At 40.9% G+C, this 15,978-nt stretch overlaps 1 pseudogene; it reads left to right on the top strand.

Moving 5' to 3' along the window:
• Positions 1-3,105: 3,105 nt before the first annotated feature.
• Positions 3,106-15,596, top strand: LOC102737435 (cytochrome c oxidase assembly factor 8 pseudogene; annotated as a pseudogene).
• The last annotated feature ends 382 nt before the right edge of the window (positions 15,597-15,978 follow it).

The raw sequence follows: 15,978 nt of genomic DNA, 5'->3' as shown, positions 1-15,978 counted from the left end.
TGGGTTAGCCTGGTAATGGGTATTGAGGAGGGCACATTCTGCATGGAGCACTGGGTGTTATGCACAAACAATGAATCATGGAACACTACATCTAAAACTAATGATGTAATGTATGGGGATTAACATAAGAATAAAAAAAAAGAAAATTGATTTTGCAATTAAACTATTTTCCTCTTTGATAAAGAAAAAAAAAGAAAAAAGAAAATAACTTTTTTTTAATACAAAGAAATATAACTAAAAAGCTGATAAATTAAAAAAAAGAGAAATACTAAAATTATATTCTATTTGCCTTAAAAGAAGGCAGGAAAGAAAGAACCGAAGAAAACAATAGATAGGACAAATAGAAAATAGACAAGCCATAGTAATAATCACATGCAGTGAAATGGACTAGAGCCACACATATGTGTGATTAACTGATTTTTTTGACAAAGTCTCAGAACCAATTCAGTGGAATCTTCTCAATAAATAGTATTGAAACAATTGGATATTCATGTGCCCCATCCTCCCCAAAACAAACCCTGCACTATGTTCAAAAATTAACCAAAAATAAATCATGGACCTAAATGTAAAATATAATAAAACTATAAAACTTCTAGAAGAAAGCTTAGGAGAAAATCTTTGTGACTTCACTTTAAACAAAGATTTCTTTGCTTACAACACCAAATGTGCTATTCATAAAAAAAAAAAAAAAGAAAGAAATGGATTAATCTGGCTTCATCAAAATTCAGAACTTCTCTTTGAAAGACATCTTTAAGAAAATGAAAAGATAAGCCACACACTAGGTGAGAATATATGCAAATCATATATCTGATAAAGGATTTGAATCCAGAATTTATAAAGAACTCTCAAAATTTAATAATGAGAAATACAACCACTCAATAAAAAGAAGGGGCAAATGAAAAAAAATAACATTTTACAAATTTATGATGCTAGTCTGTTTGTTTGCAAGGAACAGACATTTCTCATTCAAGCAGCTAAAGTGAAAGCAGGGGCCATAAAAAAAGAACTTAAGAGAATCTTACAGAAACAAATGCAGAGAGTATGGTACAATGCATCCCAGGAAATGGAAAGGCACTAGACACTGCTCTCTGCGCCTCTCTGCTATATGCTTTCCCACTTCCTTGTGCTTCCTTCTGCTTACTCACTATCAGTTTGCCCATTAGGACTCTCACTCCTGACTCTGAATTAACTTTCAGTTAAGTCTCAGTCCAAGTTCTCAGGAGAGGGGCACCTGCGTGGTTCAGTAGGTGGAGAAAGGCCTTTGGTCTTTGGCTCAGGTCATGATCCCAGGCAGGCTCCCTGCTCAGTGGGGAGTCTGCTTCTCCCTCTCCCTCTGCCCTTCCCCACTGCTCCTGCTCTCTCTCTCTCTTTTCCAACCTCCCCTCCTCCCTCCCTGAAATAAATACATAAAATCTTTAGAAGATGTTTAAAAAAAGTTCTCAGGAAAGAACCAGCTTGGATCAGTCTTTGGATTGGTCACCAGGGTCAGAAGTCCATCTCTGGTTCAACCATCTGTTACCTAGACAGAGACTTTCTTATAATATTTCAGGGTCTATGGGTGAAATGAAGAGGGACAGTTGAGTGTGGCAAACAAACTGACAAATAAATCTGTTAAAATGACTGGCAGCAGAGACTCTCAGGTTCAGCTGAGGTCTCTACTGTTTGCATAACAGATGTCAAGTACTTCCCTTGCTCTAAAGGCGTGCACTTTCCTGAATTGTTAAAACACTGAGGAACCAGTTCTGTCAGTCCTAAGGTATCATCCTCCTCCAGACTATATGAGTTGATGAAAAATTCACTGAGGTGGAAGAAGCAGGTGGTGAGGTCTGTTCCCTGTGTTGCTATGCATTTCCTTTCCCCCAAGCCCACATGCATGAGGCAACATGGGAGTTCTTATCCCTCAGAGGAGGAGGTTTTTAAGAGAATCACTTGGAGAGCTTGAAATTTGGGGGTACATGGGAACTGTCTCACTTTGAAAATGCTCTAAGTGAGGGGCGCCTGGGTGGCTCAGATGGTTAAGCATCTGCCTTCGGCTCAGGTCATGATCCCAGCGTCCTGGGATCGAGATCCACATCAGGCTCCCTGCTCGGCGGGAAGCCTGCTTCTCCCTCTCCCTCTACTGTTCCCCCTGCTTGTGCTCTCTCACTCTCTCTGTCAAATAAATAAAATCTTTAAAAAAAAATGCTCTAAGTGAAAGGCTGTGGCTACATTAGCCACAGATGGCAGAGCCAAGGGAGGGAAGGGCAGGAGAGAGAGATGCAGTCCCAAGAGGGAGCCATACTCAGAGCTGATGTGGACGTGGGGTGGGAGTTGGACAAAGTACAATCCTACAGGAGGAAAGTGGCTTGGATTTAAAGGGTGCCTGCCCCTTTTAAGAGCAACACCATCTCAAACGTGGACCCTCTAATGTGGACTAGATTTTTTCTTATCTAAGAATTATCTGAAATTGAGAGCTGATCAAAATTGTATCCAAGGTGTAGGAAAGGGTGAATCTTCAGAGCTGGTTTAAATGGAGAATGGGGTTGGGGGGGATTGCCCGCACCCTTCTAGTCCAACAGCTTCTTTATTTTTTAATTTTCTTACTTTCCTAATAAGATAAAGTCCACTGCTTTATTCAGGGTATATGAACATTCCAGCAAGCTTGGGGGTGGGGGGAGGAGAAGAAACCACAAAGAAAGACAGATGTACAGGGGAAATGTACTATAAACCATTGTTTTCTTTTTTGGTTAAATAAAAAATCTTTATAATCAAAATCCCACTCATAAGTAAAAGTGAGTGAGATAGAAAAAAAAATTGATTGTTTTTAATCTAGCATTTATGTGGATATTCTCATTTCATAGGTACAGTTTATTTGGGTATTACTACCATCCACTGGCAGAATACCTAAATGGAAAAACAAATATCAGGAAGGAAAAAGCATTACCAAGAGGAAGCTCAAGAAGATGGGTTCAGGAGGGTGGATGGCCCGCCAGGCACTAGGCTAGGCAGGTCAGTGGAAGGAGGCGACTGTGTGCAGGAAGGCCATGTCGCTCTCCTCCAAATCCTTAGCAGCTCATCAATTTAATTCTGCACATCCCCCCTGTGCTGAATGCACTGGCATAGCTCATGGATGAAGAATGTCTCCAGGGTGGCCTCTCCATCGTGGTTCTGGATGTCCATGTTGCTCACAAGCATAGGCTGGCAGATCTCCTGTCTCTGGAATTCAGATCTTCAACCGTCTGGTCATTCACTCTCTCTTCACAGGTGAGGAGCAGATCAAACAGATCTTTGCCATTCTGGAACATTTCTGGCCAGGGTTTGATTCTCTTATTTCTGTCCAATATACGTAAAATGTCCTTCTGTCCTTCCTAAGGAAATCATTGTACATTTAATCTTAAGTAGTTTTGAAATCATAAATATTTGGCTCGTCTCTTTAAACCACCTGCAAATGTAAAACTATGTCACCCCAATGGTGGTTGCAGATTCCAGGCACTGATTAATCAGAGAATAGTCTAGCATTCTGAAAACAGAACTTGGAGTTAAAGATTTGTTTGGTTTTTAACTTCTATTTCTTTCTTGAAATAAAACCGTGCTTCATTTGCGATTTAGAGCCCAACATAAAACTTGCTAGAAGCTCCAATGAAGAGGGAGATACATATTCTTCCATAAAAGCTGCACAAGATTTCCTAATGAAAGTTTACGACAGATTAGAGAATGGAGAAGCTAGCTAAATAGTATTACGTACTTCTATATCGTCAAGTAAAAGCAATCCCGCAACCTCAATTTAGTTTAGCTAAACTAAGTGAAGATAAGTACTACCCCAGCCCCACCCTTAGCTTCACCATGGGAGCCCAGAAGCTGAAGAGGGAGGTCAGTCACACAAACCAAAAGGTTTGCATTCCCTACTGTGCCCAGTCATCTGGGATTCCAATAAGCTTCTGAAAGATTCCATTGTAAACATAGATTCTTATCCAGTGTCCTAGTACATCATTTTGTTTAGCAAACATTTCTCATTTCTCATGTTAACTGCTAAGTTAATTCATTCAACTTTTTTGTTTCTTCTTGCAGAGCCTTCTCCATGTCTGGCACTGTTCTCTAAGCTACTCGTGGAAGTTATATTTGAGTGTATGGCAGTGCAGATAATAAATAATACATTCATTAAAATATATCAGATGATAATAAATATTTTATTAACAAAAAAACGGCAGGGGAAAGGAATAGATATTGCTGGGGAAATGAATTTAAAATAGGGGTTCAGAGAAGGCCTCCTTGAAAAGGTGACATTTTGAGCAAAGACTTGAAGGTAGGAGCATCTTGGAATATTCAAGGAACAGCAAAAAGTTAGTATAGCTGGAACAGAAGGAGCGGGAGAGGGAAGGGCAAGGTGAGAGAGGGAAGAAGGGCCAGATCACTTGGGAACTCTTAGCTACTGTGAAGACTTGGCTATTACTCTGAAAGAGATGGGAAGCCATTCAAGAGCCAAAGAATGACATGACCTGACATGTTTCAATAGGATCATTCTGGATAAAGATGATAGGGGATGGAGTGCCGGGGGCAGCCAGCCACCTGGGAGGCTCTTAAAACACCCCAGGCCACAGATGATAAAGGCCAGAACTGTGGGTCAGTGTGGCAGCCCTTGGAGGAAATGAGGATGGAAGGAATAACCAGATTCTGATAAATAACTCCCTGAATGCCATACCAAGGTGTTGTGCTTGTATTTGGCACAGGGAAAACAGAAAGACAAATCCAAAACAAATTTAAATTCAACAACTAACCTATCAAGGGGAATTTGACTATTTCAGGAGTATTTTATATTAGTAAAGTCTACAGGTACTTTTCAAATATAAAACTTTCAGGTATAGATATTCTGGAAACCAGAAAAGCCTTGAAACCATTTAAAATGCATATCAGATTCTTTGAAAGCGTTTATGAATTTGACAAAGTATCTTCCACAAGGGAAGAATGCCCTAGAAGGAAAAGAAAGATATTAGATTTTCTTTAAAAAAAAATACACCAAGAGATATATAAATAGAAAACAGCTGAAAATATACCTAGATGTCACAATGTGCCAGATTACCATCTGATATTTCTAATAAAGATCTAGTACCAAAAGTACCAAAGCTCAGTGCTAAATGACACAAACCACTTTCCAATGAGAAAAGAGCAGTCAGTAGAAATAAGAAAGGACTCGGGCGCCTGGGTGGCTCAGTTGGTTAAGCAACTGCCTTCGGCTCAGGTCATGATCCTGGAGTCCCTGGATCGAGTCCCGCATTGGGTTCCCTGCTCGGCAGGGAGTCTGCTTCTCCCTCTGACCCTCCCCCCTCTCATGTGCTTGCCCTCTCTCATTCTCTCTCTCTCTCAAATAAATAAATAAATAAATCTTAAAAAAAAAAAGGACTCAAAAAAAAAAAAGGCACAAAATATAGCATTAAGTGTATGTGACTTTAAAAGAGATTAAGAACTGCATAGCAGAGGTCTTCCCTCTAATATGATAACAGAGATAGAGACAGACAACTACAAAAAATGCTATGTATTCATGAAGGATAACATAATACAAATTTGAAAATGGAATAATACAAAGCATTATTTTACTTTGTCACCAAGTAGCCATGATTATTAGCAGTGCCACATGTCTTTTCAGTCTTTGTTTTTTCCTTATCTTTTTCCTAAGTGAAATAAAGGAGAGTTGTTCTCTCCAGAGGGAGAGAAGGAGAGAGAGAATGATTACAATAAATTGCATATGCACCTTTGATATTTAGGACAAATGTTTATGCCATCCTCTTTTCCCTATCAAATTTGTCTACCAGCCTTGGGGATATCTTTTATGTTCCCTGATAGCTTCTGGAACATCCCACTTTCTCTCCAATTACATCACCCTTGACAACTTCAACATCCCTGTCCATGACTTTTTGATGACCTGAGCTCATATTTTCTCAGCCTGATTGACTTCTTGCCACCTTTCTTCCTTGGATATTGAATCTGCTCAACTTCTCAGATTTTAAATAAATGCCCATCCCCAGCCATCACCTCTTCGCTCATCATTTCTCCCATTCTACTGAATCTGGTATTTGTCCTCAGAGTAATATAAATTCCATCAACTCTCACCTAGTAGTGCTATGGTTAAGGCTATGGATTATAGAGTCAGTCTGCCTAGGTTTCAATCATGACCCTCCCTTCACTAGCTGAGTGACCAGAGACAAATTACTTAATCCCTCTATGCCCTAAATTTCTCACAGGTTTCCTCTGAAGGTTAAATGAGATAATCCACATAAACCTGGCACACATTAAATCTGTGATGAACATTAGCCAGCAGTATCAGTATTCCAATTGGCTTCACTTGTCCTTTGTGGAGCCTGGTCACCATAGTTATCTTGGTTTTCTTCCACTCTGCTTGGTACTAGTCCCTTCCACTTTTCACTTTTTTCATCTCAGCTCCTGGTTTGATTTAAACCTTGATTACTTCCTGGACCTAGTTGGACTTCTAGACCACCAGGTACACTCAGGAATTTTTTTAAAAGATTGTATTCATTTATTTGAGAGAGCGAGCACGAGCAGGGGTGAGGAGAGGCAGAGGGAGAGGAAGAAGCAGACTCCCCACTGAGCAGGGAGCCCAGTGTGGGCTCACGGGGCTTGATTCCAGGACTCTGGGATCACAACACAAGCTGAAGGCAGATGCTTAACCAACTGAGCCACCCAGGCGCCCCAGGAATTTTTTTTATAATTAATCTCTCCTTGAGTCCCTATTCCATTCCCCACAACAGCTACTCTAAACCACCTCTATTTTCCTAAAGTTCTCAAATCTTGCCCTGCCTGAAATATTTTTATGACATGAGGTTGTCTCCTACTTCACCAGAAGACAGAGACCACCCTGCTACAAAGAAAGCTTCTCCTCTACTCTCTGTTTCTTCCCATGAAGAAGGAACCCAATGAATGTAACTCTTGGCCTCTCTGCCCCTGTACTTACTCTACCTTAGGGGAAGTGGAATGACTCACTTGATAGGTAAGTTTGTCCAGAATAAACTAGCATTCTCTATCCAGGCTTTAGATCTCTTGGCAGCCAGCCAGTCCACACAGCCAGGACCAATCACTCTCTCATTGGCCATAAGATGTACAGGAGGCCAGCTCGGCCTCTGGAGGGCCTGGGGAAACCTGTAGTTTGGAAAGGGAGTATGGCCCTGACGTCTGAAGACCTCCCAACCGACAGATGTTGAGAAATATTAAAAAATCAAAACCCAAACTGGAAATTTAGAGGAGCTATATAAATTCAGAGGTATGAGTGGACTTTAGAATGTTTTCACCTTGACAGTAGTATGGGCTTTTAACAGCTGCAGTTTGGGACAAATGCCAGCAAGGATATGGAGCAATAGGAATGCTCTTTCATTGCTGGTGGGCATGTAAAATGGTACAGCCATTTTGGAAGACAATTTGGTAGTTCTCATGAAACTAAACATACTCTTACCAAAACTTAGAAGCAAGCAAGCTATATCTCTGTTGGTAAATGGATAAACAAACTGTGGTACATCTAGTCAGTGGAATATTATTAGGCATTAAAAAGAAATAAGCTATTGGGGCGCCTGGGTGGCTCAGTCAGTTAAGTGTCTGACTCTTGATTTCAGCTCAGGTCATGAACTATGGGTTGTAAGATTGAGCCCTACATGGGGCTCCACACTTGGCATGGAGCCTGTTTAACATTCTCTCTCTCCCTCTCCCTCTGCCCCTTCTCCCACCTTCTCTCTCTCTCTAAAAAAAAACAAAAAACAAAAAACTATCAAGCCATCAATGGACGTGGTGGAATCTTAAATGCATAATACTAAGTGAAAGAAGCCCATCTTAAAAAGGCTACATATTATACCACTCCAGCTATATGACATTCTGAAGGAGGCAAAATTATGGAGACAGTGAAAAGATAAATGGTTGCCCAGAGTTTGGGAAGGAGGGATGCATAGGCAGAGCAGAGAATTTTTAGAGCAGTGACATAATTCTAAATACTATACTTGTGGATACATGTCATTATACATTTGTCTAAGCCAATAGAATGTACAACACCAAGAGTAAACCCTAAGGTAAACTATGGACTTTTGGTGATAATGATACATCACCGTAGATTCATCCGTTGTAAGGAAAGTGCCACTCTGGTGCAGGATGTTGATAGCGGGGCAGGTTGTACATGTGCGGGGTTAGAGGATATACAGAAACTCTTCTCTGTACTTGCCACTCAATTTTTCTATGAACTTAAAACCACTCTAAAAAATAAAGTCTACTAAATAAATACCTATGCTAGGAAGGAGGTTTCCTTGTCTATTTTTAAATAGGGTATTTTTAAAAAATACGGATTCTTAGGCCTCATCTCAGAACTACTGAATCATTACTGCAGGAATAGAACATAGGAATCAGTATTTTTTTGCATGCAGTTGTTAAATAATAATAAGCATCTAGGTGATTATTTTGATCAGACAAGTTTGGGAAACATTGGCTTAGGCTATTCTCTAGCTGAATGCAGTTACAGCAACTGATGGCAAGGATTATAATTGTCAGCTCAGAAGACACAACTCAAGCAGTATTGGTGAATAGAGTTCTAAATGCAGCTCAAAGGCAATAGAATCCTTCTGTGTTCCATTTGTAGTTAAAAGGCTACATAACATGCTTTGACCAATGGAATGTGAATGGAAGTGATGTGAATAAAAGGTGTGTGCTACTTCTGGGCAGAAGTTCTTAGAGGTGGGGTATAACTTGTCAAAATCAAGAATCAGATGCTTAACCAACTGAGCCACCAGGTGCCCCCTTATTAACTTTTTTGATTATCTAGAAACTTAATGAGAGACGATATTAAACTAATACAATTTTTGTCCAAGCTACAATGGTTTACAAAAAATTCAAACCCTATTTACTCCTCGAAAAACTCTTTTTTTTTTTTTTTAAGATTTTATTTATTTATTTGACAGAGAGACACAGTGAGAAAGGGAACACAAGCAGGGGGAGCGGGAGAGGGAGAAGCAGGCTTCCCGCTGAGTGGGGAGCCCGACACCGGGCTCAATCCCAGGACCCTGGGATCATGACCTGAGCCAAAGGCAAAGACTTAATGAATGAGCCACCCAGGCGCCCCCTGAAAAACTCTTCTAATTGAGTGAAACATGAAGTGGAAAGGATGAGTTCTGAACATTGTATTTCTTTGAAGTTTAAATCTCAAGGGCAAGAGAATCTGAGTTTGGTCAGTAATTTCTCTTGACTTAAATTTTTAAGGGGTTTTAATCTTTAGACTTCTATTTTCCTTGGGAATTTGATAATGGGAGAGAGTTTGTGGTCAAATTTGAAGGGTCTCTGCGTTGACTGTATCTTATTAATGAAGTATCTTGATGGTGCTATGTAATCTCATTACAAGTCCTCTTATATGTGAGATCAAACAATGCTACTGAATATAATTGGTAAGGAAAATAGGGGAATGAAATGAGATTTGGAGTTTTTATAATTAATATACTATTTGTGGTCGTTATAATGTGGCCTGTTTTCTGTCTTGTCCTAGCAGCTTCTCTCTCATGTAGGGCTTGCTCCTGGTAGGGAGCTCAGGTTGGTTGTGAAAGCACATATAGCTTAGACCATCCTAGCACCATCCCATAGAGCCTAGACCATTCCAGGACCATCTGATCTTCCCAGGTTCCCTTGTGTTTACCTGAAAAATTGAGCCCACAAAGCTTCTCAATTTTAACTGCTACCCTTAGATGAACTCTCTAGTTTTATATACCAGGTGGGGCTCCTTTTTGGGGCATCTTGTTGTGATCTGGTGTTTTGTTTTGTTTTGGCGCTCTTGACCTCCTATCACATGTGAATCTTGTTGCTTTCATGATGTGTGCCCACCTGGGTATATTTGGAAGTTCATACCTTGCTACCTAAACTTGTTATTAATGTTGTTTGCGGGTTTTAGATTTTGTTTGTTTGTTTGTTTTAAGAAAGAGAGATAGAGCTGTGGCAGGGGGAATGGGGAGGGACAGAGGGAGAGGAAGAGAGTGAATCCTAAGCAGGCTTTGCGCCCAACAGGGAGCCCCATGTGGGGCTCAATCTCATGACTCTGAAATCACGACCTGAGCCAAAATCAAGAGTCAAACACTTAACTGACTGAGCCACCCAGGCACCCCTAGATTTTGCTAATCAATTTGCTCTGTTTTTGTAGGAACATATGGGGACATTTAAAAACGATGCCACTTTTAACTTCCCAAAATGCTCTTCGCTTTTTTCTTGACCTTTTCATATAGTAAAGATAATTGTATGCTCACTAAATCTCTTTTCTTTCTTTTTTTTTAAGATCTTATTTATTTATTTGAGAGAGAGAGACAGAGAGAGAGAAATAGCACGAGCGGGGTGAGGGGCAAAGGGAGAAGCAGACTCCCCTGCTGAGCAGGGAGCCTGATGCAGGATCCCAGGACTCCAGGATCATGACCTGAGCCAAAGGCAGATGCTTAACCAACTGACCCACCCAGGCGACCCCAAATCTCTTTTCATATTTCTTTTTTTTTTTTTTTAAGATTTTATTTATTTGACAGAGAGAGAGATAGCGAGAGCAGGAACACAAGCAAGGGGAGTGGGAGAGGGAGAAGCAGGCTTCCCGCTGAGCAGGGAGCCCGATGTGGGGCTCGATCCCAGGACCCTGGGATCATGACCTGAGCCGAAGGCAGATGCTTAACAACTGAGCCACCCAGCCGCCCTCTTTTTGTATTCCTTCTACATTCCCTGTCCCTCCCCTTTGTCCCCCTCCCCCAATTAAGCATGACCAGGGGACTAGTTCTGCCCAGTGAAACATGAATGGAAGTAACAGGTGTCACTTCACAGTGGTGGCAGTAAGACCTCTCTGCATCACCCCTTCATCTCTCTCTTCCCCCCGGTCATGAGCATATAGCCCAAGGACTGAAGCAACCAGCCTCAATGGGTCTCAGCATGGAGGACAGCAATCTACAGTAGAGTTTACACTAGTGAGAAATAAATTTTTATGTCTTGTGTCACTATTCTCTTGGAGGTGCTACTACAACATAAACCCAGACTACCCAGACACTTCCCCATCTACTTCCTCTATTCTCCCCTTTCACCTCTTCCTTATAAATATGCTCAAGTATCTCCTATCAAAAAAAACCTTCCCTGATTCTACTAGTTCTTAAATTATCATATATCTCCTTCTCGTTCACTGATACATTTCTGGAAGTAAAATCTATATTTGCTACTTCTACTTCCTCACCACCCACTCACTCCTTAATTCCTGGGGATCTGGCTTCTGCTTTCTTCGTTCTTCAGAAATTATTTTCTTTAAGATTACCAATGATCTCCTGCTTTCCAAATGACGTTCAATCCTACTCAACCTCTCTTCTACCAATGCCCCAAACTCTGGTCAAATGGTTTTATTTTATTTATTTATTTATTTTTTTTTTTTTTAAGATTTTATTTATTTGACAGAGATACAGCAAGAGAGGGAACACAAGCAGGGGGAGTGGGAGAAGGAGAAGCAGGCTTCCCACGGAGCAGGGAGCCCGATGCGGGGCTCGATCCCAGGACCCTGGGATCAGGACCTGAGCCAAAGGCAGACGCCCAATGACCTGAGCCACCCTCTCTTTATGATCACAGACTCCTTTGAAAATCAGATAAGTTACAGATCTTATTCTCAGAAAAGTCACATATACATATATAAAACTTTTTAATAAATTTCAGAGATTTTGATTAGCACATCCCCCATAGCCCATTCATAATTAACCTAAACATCTCTGTACCTTGGATAAAGAATTCTGCTCTGGTCTCTAAGAAACAGGAAAGTGAAGAAAGTCATCCATTCCCACAAAATAGTCACATGGAATATTTTTTCACTTCCCAATGTATTTTCCTATATCACCCTACCCTAAATTTTTGTCTCTCCTTTATTTTTTGCATGTCTGTAGTGGCTTCTTATACTGCCTATTCTCTCATGCATCTCTCTCTTCATTCAATCGTGGAGTACTTGCGGAATAAAAACCAACACGGTGTTCCTCTTATCCCAAAGGATATAACAGGATACTTGGGAAAGAGACATGTTCACATCAAAACCTGCATAATAATGGGCTCCTGGCTGGCTCAGTTGGTAGAGAATGTGACTCTTAATCTCAGGGTTCAAGCTCCATGTTGGACGTGGAAACTACGTAAAATAAAATAAAATAAAATAATAAAGTAAAATAAAATTTGAGTAATAAGATAAGGAAGAATATGAATAGGTGGGAGACATACTGAACGATTTCTGAGGAAGGGTAAGATACTGATTTCTGTTGGAGAGGGAATACAAACTGGACCTTAAAGACAGGTTGGGCATTTCTGTAAGTAGATAGAAGGAAGAATGGTGTGTCAAATGGAATAGAACAACAAGAAATACGTGAATATAAATAGAATGTTGGAGAGATCACACGTAGGCCCCACAGGGACTGACCAGGAAGGATATAAAGTTAGATAAAAACAGAATGCTAGGTTGGGGCTAGTCCTGTGTTAGCTTTGAGCACCAGGTTAGAGTCCGGGCTTTATTTTGTGAATAACAGAGAGACACTGAATATTTTTGAGCAAAGGACTGACAGAATAAAAATGATCTTTTTGGAGATTAATCTGCTAAAAGTATTTTTTTTTCATTTTATTTATTTACTTGAGAGACAGAAAGAGCAAGAGAGAACACGAGCGGGGTGAGGAGCAGAGAGAGAGAAGCAGACTCCCCACTGAGCAGGGAGCCCAATGCAGGACTTGATCGTGGGACTCCGGGATCATGATCTGAGCAGAAGGCAGATGCCCAACCAACTGAGCCACCCAGGCACCCCTGCTAAGAGTATTTCATGGAGAGATGAGGGACTGGCCAAAAGGAGAAAAGTTAGGAGTCTGTGCAATAATCCATGATTTGAATTTGTGAACAACTGAACTGCTTGCAAAAACCAATCTTAGCAAAAGGGGGCACAACTGATGTAGGAGGCATGAACATGTGTTGCTTGGATCTCCCTTCATCTGTTAGAATGCAGTCAGCTAAGAGCCTCCAACTGCAGCACCTTCAGGACCCACCACAGCAGTATTCTAGCTGAGGTCATCCTGTTCCCATAGCAGCCCCCACCAATGACTAATAATCACAGCAGTACTAGGGTCTGGCCACATCTACCTAAGGCAGGCCTTCTCTAACAGGCGATCTTTGCTCTGGAGCTCCCCAGTGGGTTGGCTGAGACTTTGCTGGCTGTACATCAAAGTCTGAGGCTCTCACCATCCAATCCTGTTTCCTCGCCACTTTTTTCACAGGTGTCAGATCAGCATGCAGGTCTGCAGGCTCTCCCTACTCAATCCACCTTCCTCCACCTTTATCTCTCATAGATGTTACATCCACTCCCTAACTAATATAAAAATACTTTGGAAAGAGGGGACACCTGGTTGGCTCAGTGGTTAAGCGTCTGCCTTCAGCTCAGGTCATGATCCCAGGATCCTGGGATTGAGCCCCACATCGGGCTCCCTGCTCAGCGGGAAGCCTGCTTCTCCCTCTCCCACTCCCCCTGCTTGTGTTCCCTTTCTCATCGTGTCTTTCTCTGTCAAATAAATAAATATTTAAAAACATACTTCGGAAATACATGAAAAGTTACACATTATAAAATTCATACAAGTAAAAATTAAATTGATCACAGCACTGAATTAATTGTGTCTAGGAAAGGCATATTCTAAGTTTAATTATTTCATGCATTAGAAAATTAAGAAATGTGGTAACAGTGATTTAGGTATTGAGAAAAACACCAAGGTCACTGCAGGTTTGATGCTGAAATCTTTTCTCTGATTTAACTTGAGATGAGAGACTAAAGTAGCTATTTGAACATTTCTTTATTTAGAGGAGCCAATTTATTTTAAAGAGAGTATTTTCATCTCACAACTGAAAGTAATAATGGAATAAATGGGAGGAACAGGGCAGTTCTCTGAGACAAGAGCTGCAGCTGGGGTTCAGCAAATATGAGAGTCAGTACAGACACTAAAAATATGTCCATCAGAGAAGATTCTTGAAGCTTCTTTTGAATATATTTTATGTTTGTGTTCATGAGACATATCTGTGAAAATGGAAAGATATTCCTGCCATGGCAGTATTGAAAGGTATATATATACACATACATACACACACATATCTGCCACTTAATACACTAACTTGATAATCAGAATTTAACGGAAACGCTATATGACAGACCATCTCACACAATCAGCTAAACATAACCACTCTTCCTGTTTTGTTTGATTGGGGAAGTTATAATGTAATGCTAGAGGTATATTTTGTATGTGTGTTTAGGCTGAGGAGATTAGTTGGTCATTCAGTTTCAACTGTTCAGTGGTAATTTAGGGAAAAAATTGTTATATTAAAGTAGTTTTGAGGTAATAAAGAACTGTTTGCTTGAAGGCCCCATCCTTTCCTTCCTATTTTTAACTGCTATCCAATACAATAGTTTCCTTTTGAAGCAGACCTTAGTAGAAGTTGAAACATTTCAATGATATAAATTCAAATTATCGGGCATCTGGGTGGCTCAGTTGGTTAAGCGTCTGCCTTCGGCTTAGGTCGTGATCCTGGGGTCCTGGGATCAAGTCCTGCATTGGGCTCCCGGCTCAGTGGGGAGTCTGCTTCTCCCTCTCCCTCTGCCCCAACCCCCTGCTCGTTCTCTCTCTCAGATAAATAAATAAAATCTTTTTAAAAAATTCAAATTATTGCCTCTCATTAATAAAACATTTTAAATAATTACACAGTCCTCCTAAACCTCTAGCATGACCTCTCTCCTGCCAGCTTCCCATTTTATACATTCTTTTTCCCAAATGATTTTCTTCCTTACTCTACAAATTCCCAACTTTCTACTTTTTCCTCACACCTTTCACATCTTTTCCACACTCTCTACTTTCAACTGAGGTCATTGCCTCATACTTCTCTGAGGAAATAAAAGCCATCAGAAATTGCTCATTTTGTGGGGGGACGTGGACCATCACAGCCTCGCAGCCCTCAAGGAGGGCCCTTCTCCCTCCATTTTGCCATGCCTTTGCTGGCCTGGCCATCAGCTCTCCCTGGAGCACGGCACAGAATTCAGGGATGCGGCACCGAGTCAGGTCTCAGGATTCTGCCCTCCCAGAAAAATTTTCCCATGATTGGATAGGACCCCAGATAAAAATTCAAACCTTCAACCTGTTCACTTTTACATCCCTGAAAATGAATCACTGTTGGAACAAAAGCTAAGAGAATTAAGACAAGAAACACAAGAATGGAACCAACAGTCTGGGCAAACCAGAATTTGACATTTCATAAGGAAAAGGAAGAATTTATTCACTCACAACTAAAAGTTAAAGGCCTGGGACTGAGAGCAGGATCAGGTCAAAAAGCAACATTAGATGCAGAAGAAATAGCTGACTTTTTAAGGAACTTTTAAGGACAAATTTTCAGAAGCACATGTATTATAAGAGACTGGTAGAAGTGTAATTTTCCCATCACCTTCTTCATGGGAAAAATGGCCCTGGGGAGGGTTTGGAACAAGCTTAAACCGAAACAAAAGCCAGTGCTTAGAGCCCGCCCTGGCCCACCCACCAGTGTCCGAGTTTCTAGGAGAAGCAAATGCTTGAATAAAAAGTTAATTTTATAAGGGCTCTAAAAACCTGTGAGTGAGGGGTGCCTGGATGGCTCAGTTGGTTAACTGTCTGCCTTCAGCTCAGGTCATGATCCCAGATCCCTGGAATGGATCCCCATGTCACGCTCCCTGTAAGGAGCCTGTTTCTCTCTCTCCCTCTTCCTCTCCCCTCCGCTGGTGCACTCTCTCTATCTCTCTCTCTCTCTCAAATAAATAAATAAATAAATAAATAAATAAATAAATAAATAAAATCTTAAAAAAACATTATTCTGAGGATTACCAGAAGCACAGAGAAGCCACACAGACTGGAGACAGCAAGTCTAGTTAGAAAGCTTTGTGCCATGGAAACATTTTCTGCAGGTGAAACGAAGAGGGAGGATGAAACATAGCATGGGGG

Source organism: Leptonychotes weddellii, chromosome 10 (assembly GCF_054177405.1).
Source record: "Leptonychotes weddellii isolate Sample4059 chromosome 10, ASM5417740v2, whole genome shotgun sequence".
Classification (NCBI taxonomy): Eukaryota; Metazoa; Chordata; class Mammalia; order Carnivora; family Phocidae; genus Leptonychotes; species Leptonychotes weddellii.
The sequence above is the reverse complement of the archived record's forward strand: the minus strand, read 5'-3'. Positions and strand labels throughout refer to the sequence as shown.